Genomic DNA, 22,697 nt, shown 5'->3' with positions numbered 1-22,697 from the left:
AGGAGGCCCTGCAGAAAATGGGGGACGGACGGAGTTTCCTAAGGCGCTATCAGCCGCCCAGCCTCCGCCGAGGCCGGGGGGAAGGCTGCTGACTAGAATACCACCTCCGGGGGCGTCCTTCACCGGCTGCGAGGTACATCGGGCGGGGGGAGAAGCAAGCAAGCCAGCCAGCTGGAATACTTGCTTCCCCCCACCCCCTCGAGGAGGTTGGGTTTTGGCTCCAGTCCAGGGGCCGCCGCCATTTTGTGTCGTCGCCGCGTTGGCGTATGCGCATGCGTCGCCAGTCGAACCGAGGGAGAGGTCACGAACTCTGACCCGCGGCGGTGCCGAGAAACCGCGGGGGGGGAGGGGGAGATTCGGGGCTTTTCCGCCCGTTTGAAAATAACGTCTCAGGTAAGAGGCGGGAACGGCGCTTGAACTGAGCCGGGCCCGGCGCCCCACTCCCGTTGGCGGGATCTGGCTGTCGCCGCCGACACCCGATCAGGCGCCACCCCAAGACTGAGGGGATCCCTGAGCTGGGCCCGCAGGCCTCGGGCCTTCCCTCTGCCCGGAGCGGCCGGTGTCGGTGAGGAGGTTGGCCGGACGGAGAGAGTCCTAGTCTCTGTCTCTCTCTCTTCCCCCCTCCCCGGCCTTAGGCTCCGTTCCTCCGGCCGCCTTTTCTGACGAAAGCGGTTCACCCCCTCCCGCTGACCTTTCACCCAGAGCAGCCGCAGCTCCGGCTCCGACCTCCATCCTGTCGCCGTTCCGCCGGCCCCAACATCACCACCACCCCCACCCCCTCCGCGCCCCCCCCTCCCACCGGCCGGCCACTCGGACCCCGGGGCCTCTTGGCGCACACAGCGGGCTCGATTTCAAGTCGCATCCGAATGTAGAGTGCGCGCCCTCCCGCAGCTGCAGTTAGTCCCTGCCGAGAGCTCACCCTCATCCCGGGAAACTCCGGCTCCCTCTTGGAATGGATCCTGGGGCGTTTTATTTTGCAAATTTACAAAATAAAACCTGGTTTATTACCAGGGCCGAGCTGCAGCCCGATTATGTCAAGAGTTGAAAGGGGCGAGGGAGCAAATGTAACCTTGGATATTGGACCACAAAATAGATTGAAACGCTTTTTATTTTAACTTTGTGTGATAATGTGTGGGACGTGACCTTGTTCATTTGTATGTTCTGATGCTGTGAAGGATGTGAGGATCTGATGTGAAAAGAAAATAAATATCGACAAAAGGCCAGGAGAATGGATAGCTTTCAAAGAGTTGGCACATGTAAGATGGATTATGTTGTATCATTCTATGATTCCAGTTGCCTTCATTCTACAAAAGGATGTTGATGCATTGCAGAAAGAGCTACCGGAATCGGGAGGATGCAATTGATAGGGAAAGATTGATCAGGCTACGACTCCTCTGTGGACGAGAGAAGACTAAGAGGAAACCTGATGCATAAAAGTATGAAGCTTCGAGAGGGTGGACGTGGAGAAGCTGTTTAAAACTGCTTGTAAACGTAGAGCAGGAGGATATAAATATAATCTAGTCCTTAACAGATCAAATGTTGAATTTAGGAGGAATTTCTTCACACGGTGATGCAGCTTGGAATACTGCCACATAGAGTGCTTGAAACAGATAGCATGTACACTTTTAAGGTGAAGTTTGATGCACAGATGATGGAGGAATATGGGGGCAGAGGTCAGTGGGAGGAGGCTTGTAAGTAAACACCGGCACAGATCAGTAGGGCTGAATGGTCTGTTTCTGAGTTGTAGATATATAATTAGGTGCAGTATCCCTGGAACTTTCTCTATCCAATTCTTCTTAAAGGGAGTATCATGGCCGCATTTCAATACCTAATTAATGTGCGATTGAATCTCACATTTGAGCTGCAGTAATATGATAACTTACCACGTATTGTATAGGAACATCACACTTTCTGCTTGTGGATTGGTGTGTTTACACCACAACTTCAATGTTTATGTCAAATGATACCTGCTCTTAAGTTGTAAATTTGAATTACAAATCTGGAGTTACGAAACGGCCCAAAGCTCTGTATGGCTGCAACTCCAGTGCATTGATAACCTAAGATTAAAGAGCACTCAAGATGCTTTAGATATCTTGGACACATATTAAACCTACCTTGTGTGCATTTAAGTGTTTAGGCAGTGGACGTTCTGCCATCCGCACTTCCTATGTTTTGACTTTTGCGGAGGAGCTCTCAGCTAGTGTGTGGTCCCAGATGCAAAGGTCTCTCTGGAGTAGCAGAATTCTAGCCAGCTAAAGCAAGCACGTTATGAATGTCACAGTGCTAGCTGCAGTGTAGATGTAGGTTGCATTGAGGTTTTTATTCATTCATGGGATGTGGGCTCTGTTGGCTGGGCCAGCATTTATTGCCCATCCGTAGCTGCCCTTGACCGCTGCAATCCATTTGGTGTAGGTACACCCACAGAGCTGTTAGGGAGGGAGTTCCAGTATTTTGACCCAGCGACAGTGAAGGAACGGCAATATATTTCCAGGTCAGGATGGTGAGTGACTTGGAGAGGAACTTCCAGGTGGTGGTATTCCCATCTATCTGCTGCCCTTGTCCTTCTAGATGGTAGTGGGTTTGGAAGATGCTGTCGAAGGAGCCTTGGTGAATTCCTGCAGTGCATCTTGTAGATGGTACACACTGCTGCTACTGTGCGTTGGTGGTGGAGGGAGTGAATGTTTGTGGATGTGGTGCCAGTCAAGTGGGCTGCTTTGTCCTGGATGGTGTTAAGCTTCTTGAGTTGTTGGTATTAATGCATTGAGACCTTAGCTAACTCAAACCTCCATTATTTATATCTAAATTTGCTGATGCATCCACCCTTGGAATGTAATCTAGTAATTGCTGGAGTCTGCAACTAGTGACCTTCACACTGACACTTGCAATACTGCCCCATTTTTAACTCCCTTTCCTCTCCAAAGTCCTTGAACATGTTTTCGCCTCCCAGATCCGTTCCCATCCAATTGAATCACCCCAATCAGGTTTCTGTCCCTGCCACGACACCGAGATAGCTCTTTATCAAAGTCACAAATGGCATCCTATGTGACTGATAGTGAACTATTCTTCCTTGTCCTTTTCGACCTGTCTGCAGCATTTGATAAGCATCATCCTCCTCCTCTGCCACTGTACTGCTGATCCAGCTGGGTGGGACTGTGCTCGCCTGGTCCCATTCTTATCTATCTAATCGCAGCCAGTGTATCACCTGCAATAGCTTCTATTCCCGTTCCGGCACAATTACCTGTGGTGTCCTCTGTTATCCTTGACCCCCTCCTATTTCTCATCTACATTCTACTCTTCCGTGACATCAAACAAAATTAGTTTGCACATATATGCTGATTACAGATCTACCTCACTGCCCTGTCTCCTTGTCTCTATGCCCTTTCTAGCCTGAAAACATCCCCTCCCTGCCCCCTTCTATTCTTACCCTCATGTCTAGAAAGCTCTGACCTCATGAATCCCCTCTTCCCTTCACCTCACCATTCATAATTGTGTCTTCAGCCATCTAGGGATTCAACCCCATAAAGTCCATCGATTCTGCACCCCTGGCTCATCCTTTAAAACACTCTTTAGAACCTACTTTCTCCAATCTATTTGTCGTACCATTTTATCTGATTTTTTTGCCTCTGAAATATTTTGAAACATTTTGTGCATTAAAGATGCTATATGAATGCAAGTTGGATATTGGAAATTGCTGGTGATTTACTGGCATTTTTAAATTTTCAACAGATAATTAATTCCTATAATAGACCACTTTTTCAAAAAAAAATCAATATGTACTAGATATTTTCTTGGGTTTTAATTTGAGTATTATTTAACATCCAATTACACAATAGGGGGTTGGTCATATGTACTGAAAAAAAACTTGCATTTCTAAAGCACCTTTGACAACAGCAGGACAGCTCAAGTGCATTACAAAATGCTTTTGAAGTGTAGCCACTGTTGTAGGGAATGTAACAGCCAACATGCGCACAGCAAGGTCGCACAAACAGCAGTGAAGGAAATAACATGGTTTTTACGTTTTGTTTTGAGAGGTAAATGTTGACTAAGACAGTGGGAGAATTCCCCTGTTTTTTGAATGGTGCTCTGCGATATATGTTCACCGGAGGGGGCAGATGACCTTGGTTTAACATTTCATTCAAAAGGCAGCTCCTCCAACAATGCAGCACTCCCTCTGTACTGCACTGGAGAGCCAAACTAGATTATGTGCTCAAGTCTCTGGACTGGGAGTCAAGCCCACAATCTTCTGACTCCCAAGACATGAGCGCTATCACTGAACCATGGCAGAACCTGCACACTGCCTTGACATGCTGCTATTCTATTCTTTTCAGAAGGTAGGCTGAATAGCACTAATGAAACGAGGTTGATTGTAAACCAGCAAAGTTACATTTCTTCATTCATGTGATCACTGTGAAGACCAGCATTTATTGCCCATCCCTAATTGCAAGTGAGAAGGCGTTGAGGCCTACTTGAATACAACTGAGTTAGTGGCTTGTGAGGCCATTTCCGAGGGCAGTAAAAGGTCAACCACATTGCTGTAGGTCTGGAGTTGTGTGTAGGTCAGACAGCTGATTTTTTTTTTGTAAAAATATACTTTATTCATAAAAAATCTTCAATCACATTCAAAACCATTTCAAAAACAACATTACAAGGGTACAATCCAGGTTAAACTTTTACAAAATGTATCACCAGGTGCATCAGTACAAACAATATTACAATCATTTACAGCCTTTCATTTTGATCTGTACAGCCCGAGGGGCTCTAAACAGTTCCCAGTCTCTCGGTGCGCTGTGGTAGGAAGGTCTTAGATAGCGACCCTTCCCCATTGCGCCTTTGCGGCAGCTGCCCCAAGCTTTAGTGCGTCCCTCAGCACGTAGTCCTGGACTTTGGATTGTGCCAGTCCGCAACAATCGGTCGGGGACAACTCTTTGTGCTGGAAGACCAACAAGTTTCGGGCAGACCAAAGCGCGTCTTTCACCGAGTTGATGATCCTCCAGCTGCAGTCGATGTTTGTCTCGGTGTGTGTCCCTGGGAACAGCCCGTAGAGCACAGAGTCCTGTGTCACAGAACTGCTCGGGATGAACCTCGACAGCAACCACTGCATCTCTCTCCAGACTTTCTTTGCAAAGGCACAATCCACAAGGAGGTGAACAACGGTCTCTTCCCCACCACAGCCACCTCGAGGGCAACGTGCAGAGGGGGTGAGACTCCTGGCGTGTAGGAAGGATCTGACGGGGAGGGCCTTTCTCACCACCAGCCAAGCTACGTCTTGGTGCTTGTTGGAAAGTTCTGGCGATGAGGCATTCTGCCAAATGACTTTGACAGTCTGCTCGGGGAACCATCCCACAGGGTCCACCCTCTCCTTTTCCCTCAGGGCCTCTAGGACGTTACGTGCTGACCACTGCCTGATGGACTTGTGGTCAAAGGTGTTTTTCTGCATAAATTTTTCCACCAGGGACAGGTGGTACGGCACGGTCCAACTACTTGGAGCGTTCCGCGGCAGCGTGGCCAGACCCATCCTTCACAACACCGGGGACAGGTAGAACCTCAGCACGTAGTGACACTTGGTGTTTGCGTACTGAGGGTCTACGCACCGCTTGATGCAGCCACACACAAAGGTGGCCGTCAGTATGAGGGCGATGTTGGGCACGTTTTTTCCCCCTTTATCTAGAGGCTTGTACATCGCGTCCCTGCAGACACGATCCATTTTCGACCTCCAGATAAAGCGGAAGATGGCTCGAGTGATCGCCATCGCGCAGGAGTGTGGAATGGGCCAGACCTGCGCCACGTACAGCAACAGCGAGAGTACCTCACACCTGATGACCAGGTTCTTACCCGCAATGGAGAGGGAGCGTCGCTCCCACATGCCCAGTTTCCTTTTCACCATAGCCACTCGCTCCTTCCAGTTTCTAACGCATGCCCCGGTCCCTCCGAACCACATCCCCAGCACCTTCAGGCCGTCAGCCCTGACAGTGAAGGGGACAAAGGATCGGTCAGCCCAGTTCCCAAAGAACATGGCCTCGCTCTTCCCACGATTTACCTTGGCTCCCGAGGCCAGTTCGAACTGGTCGCAGACGTGCATCAGTCTGCGCACCGACAGCGGATCCGAGCAGAAAACGGCGACGTCGTCCATGTACAGGGAGGCTTTTACCTGAGTGCCTCCACTGCCTGGGATCGTCACTCCTCTTATGCCCGGATCCTTCCTGATGGACTCGGCAAAGGGTTCTATGCAGCACACGAAAAGGACAGGCGAGAGAGGACAGCCCTGCCTGACTCCAGATTTGATCGGAAAGCTATCTGTTTCCCACCCATTGATTGAGACTGCGCTACTGATGTTAGTGTAGAGCAGTTGGATCCAATTTCGAATTCCCTCCCCAAAGCCCATTTTGGAGAGCACATCCCCCATGTAGGTGTGCGATATTCTGTCAAAGGCCTTCTCCTGATCCAAGCTGATGAGGCAGGTATCCACACCCCTGTCCTGTACATAGGCAATCGTATCCCTGAGCAGCGCCAGGCTGTCAGAGATCTTCCTGCCTGGCACAGAGCAGGTCTGGTCAGGGTGAATCACCAATTCCAGAGCGGATTTGACCCGGTTGGTGATGACCTTGGACAGAATCTTATAGTCCACATTCAACAGTGAAATGGGTCGCCAATTTCTAATTTCCTCCCTTTCCCCCTTGTGCTTGTAGATGAGGGTGATGATGCCTTTCCTCATGGATTCTGACATGCTGCCGGCCAGGAGCATACTCTCGTACACTTCTAGCAGGTCTGGGCCGATCAAGTCCCACAGAGCCGAATACAACTCCGCCGGCAGGCCGTCGCTTCCGGGGGTTTTACTCTTCTCGAAGGACTCGAGGGCCTTAGTCAGTTCGTCAGGAGTTAGCGGTTTGTCTAGGCTCTCCCGCGTACTGTGGTCTAAGACCTCCGTGATAGAGGACAGGAAGGACTGGGAGGCCGTGCTGTCCGTGGGCTTCACGTCATACAGTCCGGCATAAAAGGATTTGCTGATCCTCAGAATGTCGGACCGTGATGACTTTACTGAGCCGTCTTCTTCCTTCAGGCTGCTGATCACAGAGCGCTCTCTGTGTACCTTTTGGAAGAAGAAACGTGAGCACGTCTCATCCTGCTCCACGGAGCGGACTCTGGAACGGAAGATGATCTTGGAGGCCTCCGAGGCAAAGTGCGAGGCTTGCTGGCCCTTCACCTCTTGGAGCTCCTCCTTGACATCGACCCCCATCGACTGCAGCCGGAGCAGATTCTGCATCTTTTCCTGGAGTCGGGACATTTCCCTCTGTTCCTTTCTAGCTTTCTGGGTGCCTTTGCGGATGAAAAACCTCTTGATGCTTCCCTTGATCACTTCCCACCAGTGTGTCAGGGACTCAAAGAGGGGTTTCACGGTTCTCCAACCTTTGTAATCCCTCTTGAGCTCCTCAATGTTCTCTGGGGTCAGCAGTTGCACATTTAGCTTCCATGCCCCCCTGCCCACCCTCAGGTCTTCCTCCAAGTGGCAGTCCGCCAGTAGGAGGCAGTGGTCAGAGAAGAACACCGGCTTGACCTCGGTGGATCTGACTGTGAATGCACGGGACACAAACAGGAAGTCTATCCTGGAACGAATGGACCCGTCTGGCCGCGACCAGGTGTATCTACGCTGCGCTCCGTCTGCAGGGTTGCTGAAGACGTCGTGCAGCTTGGCATCCTTAACTGTTTCCATCAGGGATCTGGACGTAGCGTCCAATCTGCTGCCGGCCCTGCCGGATCGTCCAGCCGCATCGATGATGCAGTTGAAGTCCCCGCCCAGAATGACCGGCCTGGTCAGACAGCTGATTTCTTTCCCTAAAGGACATTAGTGATCCAGATGGGGTTTTATGACGGTGTGGTAGCTTCATGGTCGCCATTACTGAGACTACCCATTTATTGTAGATTTACTTCATTAATTGAATGGGATTTGATCTCCTATCCTGATTATTTTTCCAGACCTCTGGATTACTCATCCAGTAACATAACCACTATGTATCTGTACTTAACATTTATTTTGCTTTACATAAAATCTATGAACAAACAGTATTCTAAAAAGATGCATCTATTCAAACCACACAGCTTTGCTCTTTTATGGGATGAACACACTTTGCAAATTAGCAGTCAGTAGCTGTACTGGCAACCATTCTCTTGAAGGATTTATGCATTTATTTTATTAAAAATTTATAGTACTCAATGAAAGTCTGAGCTTTTATGACATGCTCTTCCTTCAGGCTCGGGTGATGCAAGCAGCCCATGTCTGTCCAGGAGGACAGCCCCGCTCAGTGGTGTCTGTCAGCTCTCCTCATTGCATCTCCCTCAGGCTGACCAGAGAGTGAGATGTCTTTAGCTCAAACTTTCTTCTCCATAGAATGAAAAAAGCTGACATCTAGCCCTTCTCAATTGTGTGATCAGAATTGGTCAACCAGGCTGCCGGTTAAAGTGATCACCTTGAATGAAAAAAACCCTCTTGTGGAAGCATCTGGCAGCTTGGGACTTAGCTGAACTAGCACCATGGTGGATGTTTTAAATAAAAACCCATTTCAGCAACATTGTGTGAACTGCTTTGGAATGTACTCAGTGACATTCCATTTTCTCAACTCTAAGTTAACATGTAAAACTTAGCAGTTCCAGGCTGGCTGGTGTGGTATTCGACGTGGGTCCGAACCTGAGTGATTTTCAAATTTGCATGTGTATCTCTTACTTGGCCCATTGTATACAGAATCTAACTCCATAATAATAGTGTAATTAGAATTGAACCAAAATCCCTTCTCAGCCAAATAGTTGAAAGTTTCAAAATGTTAAAACCACCGCAAACCTAACCCAGCACAAGATAGAAAAGGCCATTCAATAGCTAAAGAGTTTGAGGGAAGGAAATCTGCCATCCTTACCTGGTCTGGCCTACATGTGACTCCAGACCCACAGCAATGTGGTTGACTCTTAAATACCCTCTGGACAAGGGCAACTGGGGATGGGCAATAAATGCTGGCCTGCCAGCAACGCCCACATCCCATGAATGAATAATAAAACAATAAACAGCAACAAGGCATCAGTAGGTGGAATCCCTGCCAAAGCACTAAAGCAAGGCAAAGAAGTGCTTTTGGTACGAATTCATGGCCTCATCTCCCGTGTCAGGGAGGAGGAGAGCATGCCAGGAGATCTCAGACACTGTTTCTGTGACCATCTTCAAGAAAGGTGAAGTCTGATTGCAGTAACTATAGAGGAGTCTCCCTGCTGTTGGCCACAGGAAAGGTCATCACAAGAATGCTCTTCAATCGCCTTTTCCCTGTGGTTGAAGAACTCCTCCCAGAGTCACAACGTGGATTCTGCCCATTAAGACGCACAATAGACATGACCTTCGCCGTGTGGCAACTGCAAGAGAAATTCAGAGAACAGCAGCAACCTTTGTACATGGCTTTCTTTGACCTCTCAAAAGCCTTCCACACTGTCGGCTGCCCCCAGATGTTTGTCACCATCCTCCACCTGCTCCACGATGGCATGCAAGCTGTGTTCCTGACCAACTGATCCACCACATACCCAATACGCCTTTGGACTGGGATCCAGAAAGGCTGTGTCATCGCACCGAAGCTCTTCTCGATCTTCCTTGTCGCAATGCTCCACCTCTCACTTTCTGCAAGCTCCCCGATGGAGTGGAGCTAAACTACAGAACAAGTGGGAACCTGTTCAACCTCTGCCACCTGCAGGCCAGATCCAAGGTTGACCCATCCTCTGTTATTGAACCACAGAATGCAGATGATGCTTGCGTCTGCGCACAGTTGGATGCCGTGCTCCAAGCCATCGTCAGCATCTTCACCAAGGCGTATGAGAGCATGGGCCTTACACTAAACATCCGTAAGACAAAGGTCCTCTATCAGCCTGCCCTCTTCACACCGCACTGCCCGCTGGTTATCAAAATCTACGACGAGGCCTTGGACAATGTGGACCACTTTCCATACCTTGGAAGCCTACTGTCAACAAGGGCAGACATCGATGACGAGGTTCAACACCGCCTTTAGTGTGTCTGCGCAGCCTTCGGCCACCTGAGGAAGAGAGTGTTTGAAGATCAGAACCTCAAACCCAGCACCAAGCTCACGGTCTACGGAGCTGTAGTGATACCCACCTTCCTATGTAGCTCAGGGACGTGGACTATGTACGGCAGGGACCTCAAGATCCTGCAAATCTGTTGATGGGATAGGTGCACCAAAGTCTGTTTTCGCTCAGGCCAGCATCGAAGCATTGACGGGCAGGGCACATTGTCCGCATGCCTGACAAGACTCCCGAAATGAGGGTCTACTCGGAGCTTCGCCACAGCAAGCGAGCCCTAGGAGGGCAGAGGAAACGCTTCAACAATGCCCTCAAAGCCCCCTTGAAAAAGTGCGACATTTTCACCGACATCTGGGAATCCCTATAGCCCAAGACCGCCTGAAGTGGAGGGAAAGCATCAAGGAAGGAGTTGAACACGAGTCTCATTGCCAAGGGCTGGCTGAAGCTAAGCATCAACAGCGAAAGGAGCATGTGGCAACCCGGGCACCCCACCCACCATTCTTCCTACCACCATCGGCCCACCTGTGACAGAGACTAGGTCGCGCATTGGACTCTTCAGTCACCTGAAAACTAATTTTTAGTGCAAAAGCAGATCATCCTTGATCCCGAGGGACAGCCTAAGAAGAAGGTTAAAACCATTTCGTTTTTAGAAGGTTCAAAGATTTGAGTAGACTTTTGTGGGTGGGTGTGCTTTAAACCTTGAGCAATTTGTCCTTTTGAATCTTAGTTGAGTTCCTTCTTTACAACTACTAACATAAAAAGGACCCAAACCTTAATGAAAAAGCTTAAACTGTATTATACTGCACATTATATTGTTGCCTTGAAGCTAGTAACAAGGCTCCAATATAATCTCTGTTGATGATGGTAAAACACAAATTGTGCTTGTGTTCCTAAGCATCAGATGAACATCTTTCATTTGATTAAGTCCTCAACATTAACTCTCAAATATCCATGAGTCTATTAGCTTAATAGCTGTTTTGTAACTTGTTATAAAGTAGATATTTGCTCCAAAAATGTTGTGGGGCAGAGGGGTTCAAACAGGCACAGCATAACTCGAGACTTATTACAGCAGTTATGACTCCTGGCATCTGTTTGCTTCAGAATGCCTCTTTGTATGTTTCAGAATTTTAAGTTATTGATATAATAGTGCTAATCAAGACAATTTAAGTTTCTGCAACAAAATTCTTGAGAGGCCTCATTAAAATGTTGGCTTGTGATTGCCAGCTGGCTTACTACTTACTGTAATTGTATTTTTAAACTTTGTCAGATAGGTGATAAAATCATAATATTAGTGATTTTGCAGCAAACAATAGCTATTTAAAGCATATCTCTCCTTGCTCTGATATGTTACCTGACTTTGACTGGGTTGCTATTTCTACTTTTGAAGTCTGTGAACAAATTAAGATTATAAATCACTTTTGATGTTGATGGATGTTAGAAAATAAAACCATTTGCAATCTTCAATATGACATTATACAGAAAAACGGTATCCAGTAACAGCCTGAAGGTTAGTGTTTTACTTGGATGTTTATTCACTCACAATAAAAAGTAATCACAGAATAATGGAGCAAGTGGAACATAATGCATTTGTTATTCTTAGTTTTCATGTGAAAGTTGATTGAGAATTTACAGGAAGATATTATAGTTAACCTATCAAGATTGATCAACTTGCATAAAGAAAATCAAGTTTCCATAATGCTTAGCTTTTCAAAACTTCCTTGCCTTCTTTTAAGATGCTCCTTAAAACCATCTCTATGACAAAACTTGGTCATCTGTCCTAATATTTCCATATGTGGCTGGATGTTAAACCTGTTATGTGTCTTGGGACCTTTCACTATGTTAAAGGCACTATACAAGTATTGCTGCTGCTCTAATCACATATCAGATTTAAACTTGCATCTTATGCTTGATACAGATTTAATTGCAAAGTCTGGATAAACAACAGGTCTCAAATATTGCTTTATTGCAAATCCCAACAGCAACTAAATGAAAATATTTTGTTTTGCATATTCAGCCAGGGACAGAAATAAACTTATCTAATTGAAACTTCTGAATCTGGGAAAGCTCCCTGCAGATGTGCACAATAATCATCAAACAGGTGGTCAATTTATGACCAACATCACTATGAAACGATTTGGCGCAAAATTGAATATAAATTCTGAGCAATCTCGTTGAGCTCAACCTCTCCACACTCAATCTGATGATTTTGGATTAACATAAATCCTGAACAAAGTCCAAATCCCTTTCTGTGCAGACCCCTGCTAATATATTTGCATGAGGATTTTCCTAATAGCTGTAGAAAAAAAATGACATGCTCACCTTCTACATGTCAATAGTAACCAAGAACAACAGATGAACAACTTGCTGTTTTAGCTACTGGTGGCATTTTTCACTGGGAGGGCACTGGTATGGAGATGAGGAAGAACCCCAGTCAATTTTCTCCTTCCTGATCCTGGGCTAGGCCAATGTTAGCACCCAAGATCAACTAACTTAGTACAAGTCAAGGAATTGAACTTGGGGCTCTCCTGCTTGTGTGGCTCAAGCTTCAACCAGCCAAGCCACCAGAGAAACTGGCAGGTTACTTTTATGCAGTATTATGTAAGTTAGTAAGTACAGGATATAGATAAAGGCAAAATACTGCGGGTGCTGGAAATCTGAAACAAAAACAGAAAATTCTGGAAAAACTCAGCAGGTCTAGCAGCATCTGTGGAGAGAGAAACAGAGTTAACATTTCGAGTCCATATGACCCTTCAGAGCTGAAGAGAAGTGGAAATGTGATTAATTATATACTGTTAAAGGGGGATGGGGCAGGTGGGGCTGGATAGAAGGCCAGTGATACGTGGGGACAAAGGAGGGATTGACAAAGATGTCATAAACTAAAGGACAAAGGGAGTATTAATGGTAGTGGTTTGTGCTTAAAAAAGGTGCTGATAGTGGCATAAAGGTAAGAAAGCAGAATGTAATAATAGCAGAACAAGGGTAGCATTGTGTGAAAGAACATCATGGAACAAGTAACAGATGGCCCTGTAGAGGATGGGATGGGGGGAGAGGGTGGTGGTGGGGAAAAAAAGATAGAAAATGAGATAGAAGGGGGATAAAACCACATATAAATGAATAAAAATTAAAATTAAAATGGATTAAAAATGAATGTAGAAAAAAGGGATTAAAAGGGGTGAGGATGGAGGAGAGAGTTCATGGTCTGAAGTTGTTGAACTCTGTGTTAAGTCCAGAAGGCAGTAAAGTGCCTATTCAGTTTGCGTTGGGCTTCACTGGAACATTGCAGCAGGTCAAGGATGGACATGAGAGCAGGATGGGGTGTTGAAATGGCAAGCGACAGGAAGGTCTAGGTCGTGCTTGCGGGCAGACCGGAGTTCCCTATTCCCCATTCCCTACAGGGCCATCTGTTACTTGTTCCATGATGTTCTTTCACACAATGCTACCCTTGTTCTGCTGTTATCACATTCTGCTTTCTCACCTTTATGCACTAACCACGACCATTAATACTCCCGTCGTCCTTTAGTTCATGACATCTTTGTCAATCCCTCCTTTGCCCTCACCTACCGCTGGCCTTTTATCCAGCTCTACCTGCCCCACCCCTTTTTAACAGTATAAATTTCATCACATTTCTACTTTTCTTCAGCTCTGAAGAAGGGTCATACGGACTCAGCGTTAACTCTGTTTCTCTCTCCACAGATGCTGCTAGACCTGCTGAATTTTTCCAGCATTTTCCGTTTTTGTTGCCACAGTATATAGGCTTTTTTAAATATAAATATTGCATACATTTCTTGCTTGTTAATCTCCACAACTCTGGCTACACAGGCCCAGTTCTAGCAACCTTCCCCCTACCTTCCAACCCCCTCACCCCCACCACACCAAATAAATCAGCATCTTCCAACCATTGATATACATTATTTTACTCATAACTCAACAACTGCATGTATTTATATAGCATCTTTAACGTAGCAAAATGTCCAAAAGTACACAGAAGTTTCATCAATCAAAATTTGACACCGAGCCTCACACACAAGGTGATATTAAGACTGAAGCTTGTCAAAGAGAAAGTCTTAAAGGAGAAAGAGGTTAGTGTAGGGAATTCCAGAGCTTAGGGCCTCAGCAGCTGAAGGCATGGTAGAGCAATTAAAATTGGAAGGACACAGGAGGCCTGAATTGGAGGAGTGCAGAGAATTTGGAGGATTGTACGGCTGGAGGAGATTACAGAGATGGGGAGAAACAAGGCCATGGGGAAATGAGGATAAAAGTTTTAAAATTGAGATTTTCCTTAACTGGGAGCCATTGTAGACCAGTGAGCATAGAGGGTGATGAGTGAGTGGGACTTGGTGCGAGTTAGGATGCAGCAGAGTTTTGAGTGAGCTCAAGTTTATGTAAGGTGGAGGATGGGTCGCTGGCCAGAGGAGCATAAAAAAAGGTATGGCTGGGAGTTTCTGCTGCAAATGAGCTGAGGCAGGGATGGAATTGGGTAGTGTGATGGAGGTGGAAGTAGCAGCTTTGGTAATGGAGCAGAAATGTGGTCGGAAGCTCATCTTGGGGTCAGATTGAACACCTTGGTTGCAAATAGTCTGGTTCAGCCCCTGATAGTTCTCAGTGATGGAGTTGGTAGCTTGCAAGCAGGGTTGTAGCAGGGATCAAAGACAATATCTTCGGTCTTACCAGTATTTAGCTGGTGGAAATTTCTGCTCATGTAGTCCTGGCTGTTGGACAAGCAATGTGACATATCAGAGACAGTGGCGGCTAAACATTCTTGACCACTTAGTTATTCATAATCTTTCAGTTTCAAATGAGTTTTTTTTAATTTATTCATTCACATGTGGACATTAGTGCCAAGGCCAGCACTTGTGGCCCTCCCTAATCACCCTTGAGAAGGTGGTGGTGAACTGTTGCCTTGATTTGCTGCAGTCTATGTGTTGAAGATACTCAACAGTGTTGTTCCAGGATTTTGACCCAGCAACAATGTAAGAAAGTGATTTATATTTCCAAGTCAGGATGGTGTGTGGTTTGGAGGTGCTGCTACTCTTGTTCTTCTAGATGTTAGAAGTTGCGTGTTTGGGACGTGCTGCCTAAGTACCTTTGGCAAGTTACTGCATTGCATCTCGTAGAGGCTATGCACTGCAGCCACGGTGCACCAGTGGTGGAGGAGGGAGTGAATGTTTAGCAACAACATCTTGAGTATTGCTGAACAGAGAGACATGTTGTCGAAGCTTTTCATCTTGCACTCAACAGGACAGATGCAAGAAAGCCAGATTTTGAAGGGAACAACAATTTGTAGTGCATGAGCAAAAGGATGCTGATTGGTTGAGACGTTGCTATGGCAAATGCACCAGAGGCTATTGTACCCCATGCTTTTGTTTCCTCAAAATAGATGCAATGCCTGGACATATTTCTTTCATTTGCAGAGGGCAGGCCCCTGAATACGGATATATCTGGCTTCTTGCAAGTGTAAGTGAGTTGCATTGTGAGCCCATCTGATGATAAATTGGTTGTTTGTGACACTCTTGGCACACTTGGGATTGTTCAGCAAGTGCTACCCAATTGCGGAATCACATCTAATGTTAGACATAATGTTCTGAGTTTTGTGAGCATGGGTTAGTTGAGTGCGGTCAGTACTCTGCCTATTGCGAACAGCTGAAGGGACGAGCTGTTTGATACGATCCACCAGTCATTGGGATGTTTGGTATAAAAACAACACCTGAAAAGGGTCACAGAAAACACCAAGCCTAAAGTGAACAATATCTGGAAACTGCCAGGAGATCCAGTCCGAACACTCTTCATACTGCTAGCCTTGCTCTTGCTTTCTCTTCAGTAGAATACTGCTTTCCCGTGTGTGCGTGCAGAGAGCAGCCACACAAACGCTTGGGCATGGCCCTCAATACAATAAGGATAATCAGTCGTACACAGAAATCAACACCTGTGTAATGGCTCCCTGTCCTGTCTAATATCCCATTTCCTGACGTGTGCCGGAAGGCCAAAACCTCTGAAAGAGTTGGTCCACATTGAAAGCAACCCAAAACTGCTAGTCCGTGAAGACCTTCAGAACCTACTGAATGAGACTCAAATCATGCAGACCTTTATGGAGCTCTGCGAATGCTTTGAGCGTACAAGTTTTGACCAAAAGGACAAATGATGCAACTGCTGGGGTGGCAGCAATATCACACACAGATCTGGTGAGTGATCTGACAGTAGAACCTCCCAGGGTTCTCTCAAGCAGTGGTCTATGCTCAAGAGGATCGTGCAAGGACAACGCACCTCCTCCACAAATGGAATTTCAAGATCAGTCCAGCATGCGACTGGTTACCTGGGTCAGATTGGTCACCATATTGTGAATGAATGTGACAAAAATGTTGCCGCAGGATCCCAAGCAAACTGTCTAACAACATAGTGATGTGACTTGACTGTCCAACTTGGACTTAGACTTGTAAAGCTGCAAGATGTCACATGCAAGAAGAAAATTTGAAGAATAGAGAGAGTTCTCCCTGGTGCCTTGGCTAAATTTTATCCCTCGACCAACATCAGTAAAAACAGTTTATCTGTTTTGTGGGACCTTGCTGTCATGTTTCCTACTTTTACAGCTATGACTATACTTAAATGTTTCATTAACTGTAATGCGCTTAAGGGAAATTGGTCATGAAAGACACTATATAAACGCAAGTTTTTCCATATGTTTTGGAATTTTAGATGAGACAAAGTTACCTAGTTTTTGGGTATTATTTTTGTTCAACTTTAATTGCCTGAAGCTCTTATGAGTACAAATGTGCAGATTGTTAACGAGGTGCATCCTATGCACTATCATATTCCCTCTTCTCTGATTCAGACTTCCTTTCCATTTGTCGTTTTGTCCTACAGTAGCAGAGCCTTTAGCTGTCCCAACCCCAAACTCTCAAATGTGCTCCCTAAATGCTTCTGCGTTGCTACCCTCTTTTTTTCCTTTCCTTTATGATCATGCTTTTGATCCATTCCATCTTGCTACTGTTTGCCATCTGTTTTTGCTTCTGTAAGGTGCCTTGCAAAGGTTTACTTTATAAACAGTGCTATATAAGTGTAAATTGTTGAGAGACTTCTTGATAACTAATAGATGCACTGATGTAAAGAGCAGAATTTCCCTGTACCCTGAAAGATTGGTTTGTCCTTGTGAATGTGTATCTAGCCAGCACACAATCTTTTGCTGATTTTTGTATTCTGCGATTCCATCTAAGCTTACACTCAAATGCTCGATTGTGCATGTATCATATTGCCGAATCATTAAATTGACTGTGACTATTGATGTGCTTGGAAATGGGTCACTGAAAAATTATTGCAGTTGTGATTTTTCTGCCGTTTGAACAAATGGTATGGTAACTTTTTTAACTTCCTAAAGGGCTTCTTGTTACATTGTGAAGTAACATGAAGTGACTCAATTACTTAATTTAATTTGTTAGTCAGCAACATTTTGCTTTCTTTCTGACCAAAAAAAGAAAATGGCTGCATTTTCTGTTGATTGGTTATGAACAGTGAAAAGTCTATTTCTGAAGGAATGCTTACGTAAGAGAAATAAACCCATGCAAATGTTTACGATTGGTGTTTATTTGTCTATTATGCTGTTATTTGCCAAACTGCGGGATGTTAGGGGTAAAGTAATGTATTAGTTATTGTCTGTAAAACCCAATTTCTGTTTAATGTGATTCTGAAATGATGGCATCAAATGAAGCAGCACACAATCTGCTAAACTGACAACTACAACAATGGTAATTGTTAAACTGACGGGCAGATTACTGAAAAACAATAGGTTCTGAATTCTTGGTGCCAAGTTTTCATTTAAGGGAACTGAAATGAGACTGTTCTAATTCAAGGCCTCCAGTTTTAATTTTTTCTAAGCCCAGATTGAGAGAAATTTAAGGCTAGTTCGCTTGGAATTTGTGTGAAAGCATGAAGATTATGAAAAGGTGGACCAACCCCTTTATTGTACTGTATTGTACTCATTTTACATTGTAGTCAGAATGTTTGCGTGCCAACAGGTCAGAGGCTTGGGTGAGCCGGGCAGAAGAGAATAGAACAATGCTTGAAGCCCAGAAGAAGCAACCACACTCCACGCAGTCTCAATCGATAACTCCAATCCAGTGAACTTGTCCAGAGTGAAGCCAAAGGGGGCAGATGATGTCTAACTATCACTCCGAGCTCTGCTAGCAAGCTCTAATCTTTCTCTCTCTCTTTATCTCTATCTCTCTTTTTCCCTCCCTCCTCCACCTGTCTCTTTTTTTATTTTTGTTTGGTCTCTCTGTCTGTCTCTCTCTGCCTCTGTCTCTCTCTGCCTCTGTCTCTCTTCCCCCCACCCGCCTCCTTGCTAATTTGGCCAGTAAGACCGAAGATAGAAAGAATTAGCATCTGGTCCAGAGTGTTTTTTGTAAATATTGGGACAAAAGTGGTTATATGCCCATGCCTTATTTGTCTCTCCTGTTTTAACTGTATGGGTGAGTCCTGGATGTCATGGTGCTAAGACTGAATAATCATGGATAATAAACCTTTAGTATAAATGGAAGGAAAGCTTCAGATATATTGCTGGTGGATTTTTTCACTGTGCAAGAGTTTTCAGATTCTAACAATTGTTTTCTTTGTTCTTTAACATAAATCTCAGCATTCAATTTCTGTAACATTTGTATATTAATTGCTTGTTTTTTGTTCCAATTCTTAGTTTTCTGGTGGATAAGATAATTTGCTAATGAAAATTAGTAACCAGGTTCCAATTTTGAGACCTATGTCTACAGAGCTTGCGATAGTGATCCACAATGCTGGATTCTTATTAGACCTGTTGGTCAAATTAAAACCCACGTGATGAAAGGGGCAGTGGCATTGTGAATATGAAGTTGGCTATGAGACAGAGAGCAGAGTGTCGCGGTCAGGCTGGAGGGAGGTTTCCAGGGATGTTGCCCAGGGGTTGGTATTGGGACCGCTGCTCTTTTTGTATTTTAATGAGCTGCGCTTGGGTGCACAGGGCATAATTTCGAAATTTGCAGATGACAAGGAACTCTGAAACCTTGTTAGAATGGTAACAGACTTCAGGAGGATGCAGGCAGACAAGTGAAATGGGCAGACACATAACAGACATTTAATGCAGAGAAGTATGAAATGATACGCTTTTTGGTAGGGAGAATGAGGAGAGGCAGTATAAACTAAATGTTATAAATTTAAAGAGCATGCGGGAACAGAGAGACCTGGGTATTTAAAAAAATTATTCATTCAAGGGTAGTGGGCATCGCTGGCTAGGCCAGCATTTATTGCGCATCCCCTAGTTGCCCTTGAGAAGGTGGTGGTGAGCTGCTTTCTTGAACTGCTGCAATCCATGTGGTGTAAGTACTCCCATAATGCTGTTTGGGAGGGAGCCCCAGGATTTTAACCCAGCGACAATGAAGGAACAGTGATATATTTCCAAGTCAGGATGATGAATGTCTTGGAGGGGCATTTGCAGGTGGTGGCGTTCCCATGTGTCTGCTGCCCTTGTCCTCCTAGATGGTAGTGGCCGTGAGTTTGGAAGATGCTGTCTAAGGAGTCTTAGTGAATTCCTGCTGTGCAAGTTGTAGATGGTACATATTGCTCTACTGTACGTGGGTAGTGGAGGGAGTGAACGTTTGTGGATGGGGTGTCAATCAAGCGGGCTGCTTTGTCCTGGGTGGTGTCAAGCTTCTTGAGTGTTGTGAGAGCTGCACTCATCCAGGCAGGTGGGGAGTATTCCATCACACTCCTGACTTGAGCCTTGTAGATGGAGGACCGGCTTTGGGGAGTTAGAAGGTGAGTTACTCGCCACAGGGTTCCTAGCCTCTGACCTGCTCTTGTAGCCACAGTATTTATATGGCTAGTCCAGTTCAATGGTAACCCCCCCCCCCCCCCCCGAATGTTGATAGTGGGGGATTCAGCAATGGTAATGTCATTGAATATCAAGGGGTGATGATTAGATTTTCTCTTGCTGGAAATGGTCATTGCCTGGCACTCGTGTGGTGCGAATGTTACTTGCCTCTTGTCAGCCCAATCCTAGATATTGTCCAGGCTATGCTGCATTTGGACACGGGCTATATATATGTATATACGCTAATCTTTGAAACTGACAGGGGAAGTTGAGAAGGCTGTTAAAAACCATTCGGGAATCCTGCGCTTTTATTAATAGTGGCTTGAAGGCCAGAAGCAAGAAAGTTTTGCTAAATCTTTATCAAACACTGGTTAGGCTCAGTTGGAGCATTGTGTTTAATTCTGGACACAACATAAGGATGCATGGCACAGTCTTAGAAAGGGTGTGGAATAGATTTACTGCAGTGGCACCTGGGATGAGGGACTTCAGTTATGTAGAGTGGCTGGAGAGCAGGGACAGTTAAGAAGAGATTTCATGGAGATATTCAAAATCATGATTTTGGTAGAATAAATAAAGGGAAGCTGCATGCAATGGCAGTAGGGTCACTAAGCAGGATGCACTGCCTGGAAGTGTGGTGGAGGCAGGTTCAATCAAGGCATTCAAGAGGACATTAGATGATTATTTCAATAGAAACAATGTGCAAGGGCACAGGGAAAAGGCAGGGCAATGGCACCAAGTTATAATGCTCATTTGGAGAGCCGGTGCAGATGTATTGGGCCAAATGGCTGTCTCCTGTGTCGTTAAGATTCTGAGATTATGTGATTTCAGGTGTTTGCAAAAACCCCGCCTCTGTTTGTTTTGCCAGTGAGTTGTTGTGAACTGGGACACACTGCCTGAAAAGGTAGTGGAAGCTGATAAATAATAATTTTCAAATAAGAATTGGAAATGGTTGAGGTTGGGTGGTGGGAAATTCACAGGGCTTTGTTAAGAGAACAGGGAATGTGATTAATTGGATATTTCCACTGAGGAGCCACGACAGGCACAATAGGCTGAATGGTGTCTGCCTGTGCAGTATCATTCTATGATTCTATTATTCAGTCTACTCTTAATTCAAACTCCTGTAATTTCAAATGATAATTTTTCTGACTCCTAAATTCTTAGTTTTATTTTTGCTAATTTCAAATTAACGGGTAGTTTAACTTTTCTGTTCCCAGCAACTATAAATTATCAGTTGGGAACTATATATTTGATATTTCTTGGAAGGTTAGATTCCTTGTTGTCCCTTCTGCATTTCTATATTTAGTTGCTAGCATTGCAACCACTGGTTGACTCAAGTGCCACAAGTCACCCTCGAAACTGGCTCAGATGCATTCTCTTGTCCATATATGCAAATTAGATTATTTATTCTCTTCTGAATTTACATTTCACTGCAGTTTGCTGTGCAAATCCATTGCACTTTTTTTACTCGTGCACTATTCAATATGGAAGAGGGAAGAATATGACAACTTGCTTGAAAATCACAACCATTACTGGAGTCTATTTAAAACTATGTTTTCCTTAATTGTTTTAAAACTTTTAACTTCAGTCATCTAAAGTGTTAGGATGCCATCATTCTTAAAGGCTTCATCTCTGGTTAATATCATCAGCTGCCCCATCGATGACCATCCCACCATCGTAATGTCAGAAGTGGGGGCATTTATTGATGATTGCAATGTTCTGTACAATTCGGAATTCCTCAAGATACTGAAGCAGTCCATGCCCATATGCAGCAAGACCCAGACAGCATTCAGGCTTGAGCTGATAAGTAGCAAATAACATTCGTGCCACACAAGTGCCAGGCAGTGACTCACTCCAACAAGAGAGAATCTAGCCATTTTCCCTGGACGTTCAATGACATTACAATCGCTGAATCCCCCATTATCAATTATGGGGAGTTACCATTGACCAGAAACTGAACAGGACCAGCCATATAAATACTGTGGTTACAAGAACAGGTCAGAAGCTGGGAATTCTCTTGTGAGTAACTCACCTCCTGACTTCCCAAAGCCTGTCCATCACCCACAAGGCACAAGCCAGGAGTGTGTTGGAATAATGTCTGCTTGCCTGGATGATTGCTGCTCAAACAGCAAACACAAGCTTGACACCATCCAGGATAAAGCAGCCTGCTAAATCGGATAGTTTCCTACTGATAATTTATAGTTGCTGAGACCATAAAAATTTAAAGTACCCGCTAATTTGAAATTAGCAACAAAAATAAAACAACAAATGGGAATTTAGAAGTCAGAAAAGTGGTCTTTTGCATTACAGGAGTTTGAATTAAGTGTAGACTGAACTAACCTTAAACATTCAGCCCCCCACCACCGGCACACAGTGGCAGTAATGTGTACCATCTACTAGATGCACCACAGCAACTTGCCAAGGCTCCATCAACAGAACCTTCTAAATCCTCAGCCTCTGCCACCTAGAAAAACAAGGGCAGCAGGTGCATGGAAACACCACCTCCTGAAAGTTCCTCTCCAAGCCACACAACATCCTGACTTGGAACTATATTGCAGTTCCTACACTGACGCTGGCTCAAAATCCTAGAACTCCCTGCCTATCAGCACTGTGGGTGTACCTAAACAACATGGATTGCAGTGGTTCAGGAAGGTGGCTCACCACCACCTTCTCGAGGGCAATAAATGTTGGCCTTGCTTGTAATGATTGCATCCCATGAAGCAATAAACAGAAACGATTGATAGTGCTGTCGCATGCTCAGATGTAGGTTTCTATTTTCCACCTGCCCTAGCTAATGCATTGTGCTCTGATCTCA

The 22,697-nt window shown here is 45.2% G+C and overlaps 1 protein-coding gene across 16 annotated transcripts in view; it reads left to right on the top strand.

Moving 5' to 3' along the window:
- The window catches only part of nr2c1 (nuclear receptor subfamily 2, group C, member 1), a 126,217-nt gene continuing 103,520 nt past the window's right edge, over positions 1-22,697 (top strand). For 5 of the 16 annotated variants that reach the window (XM_078553702.1, XM_078553708.1, XM_078553710.1 and 2 more), the window contains exon 1: positions 276-393. The gene's annotated coding sequence lies outside the window, so the exon portion shown is untranslated. Of the gene's footprint in view, positions 134-273; positions 394-22,697 lie in introns of those variants that run through there. The other 11 variants (XM_078553705.1, XM_078553712.1, XM_078553715.1 and 8 more) reach the window with 5 other exon arrangements.

Source organism: Cetorhinus maximus, chromosome 12 (genome assembly GCF_964194155.1).
Source record: "Cetorhinus maximus chromosome 12, sCetMax3.hap1.1, whole genome shotgun sequence".
Taxonomy (NCBI): Eukaryota; Metazoa; Chordata; class Chondrichthyes; order Lamniformes; family Cetorhinidae; genus Cetorhinus; species Cetorhinus maximus.
The sequence above is the reverse complement of the archived record's forward strand: the minus strand, read 5'-3'. Positions and strand labels throughout refer to the sequence as shown.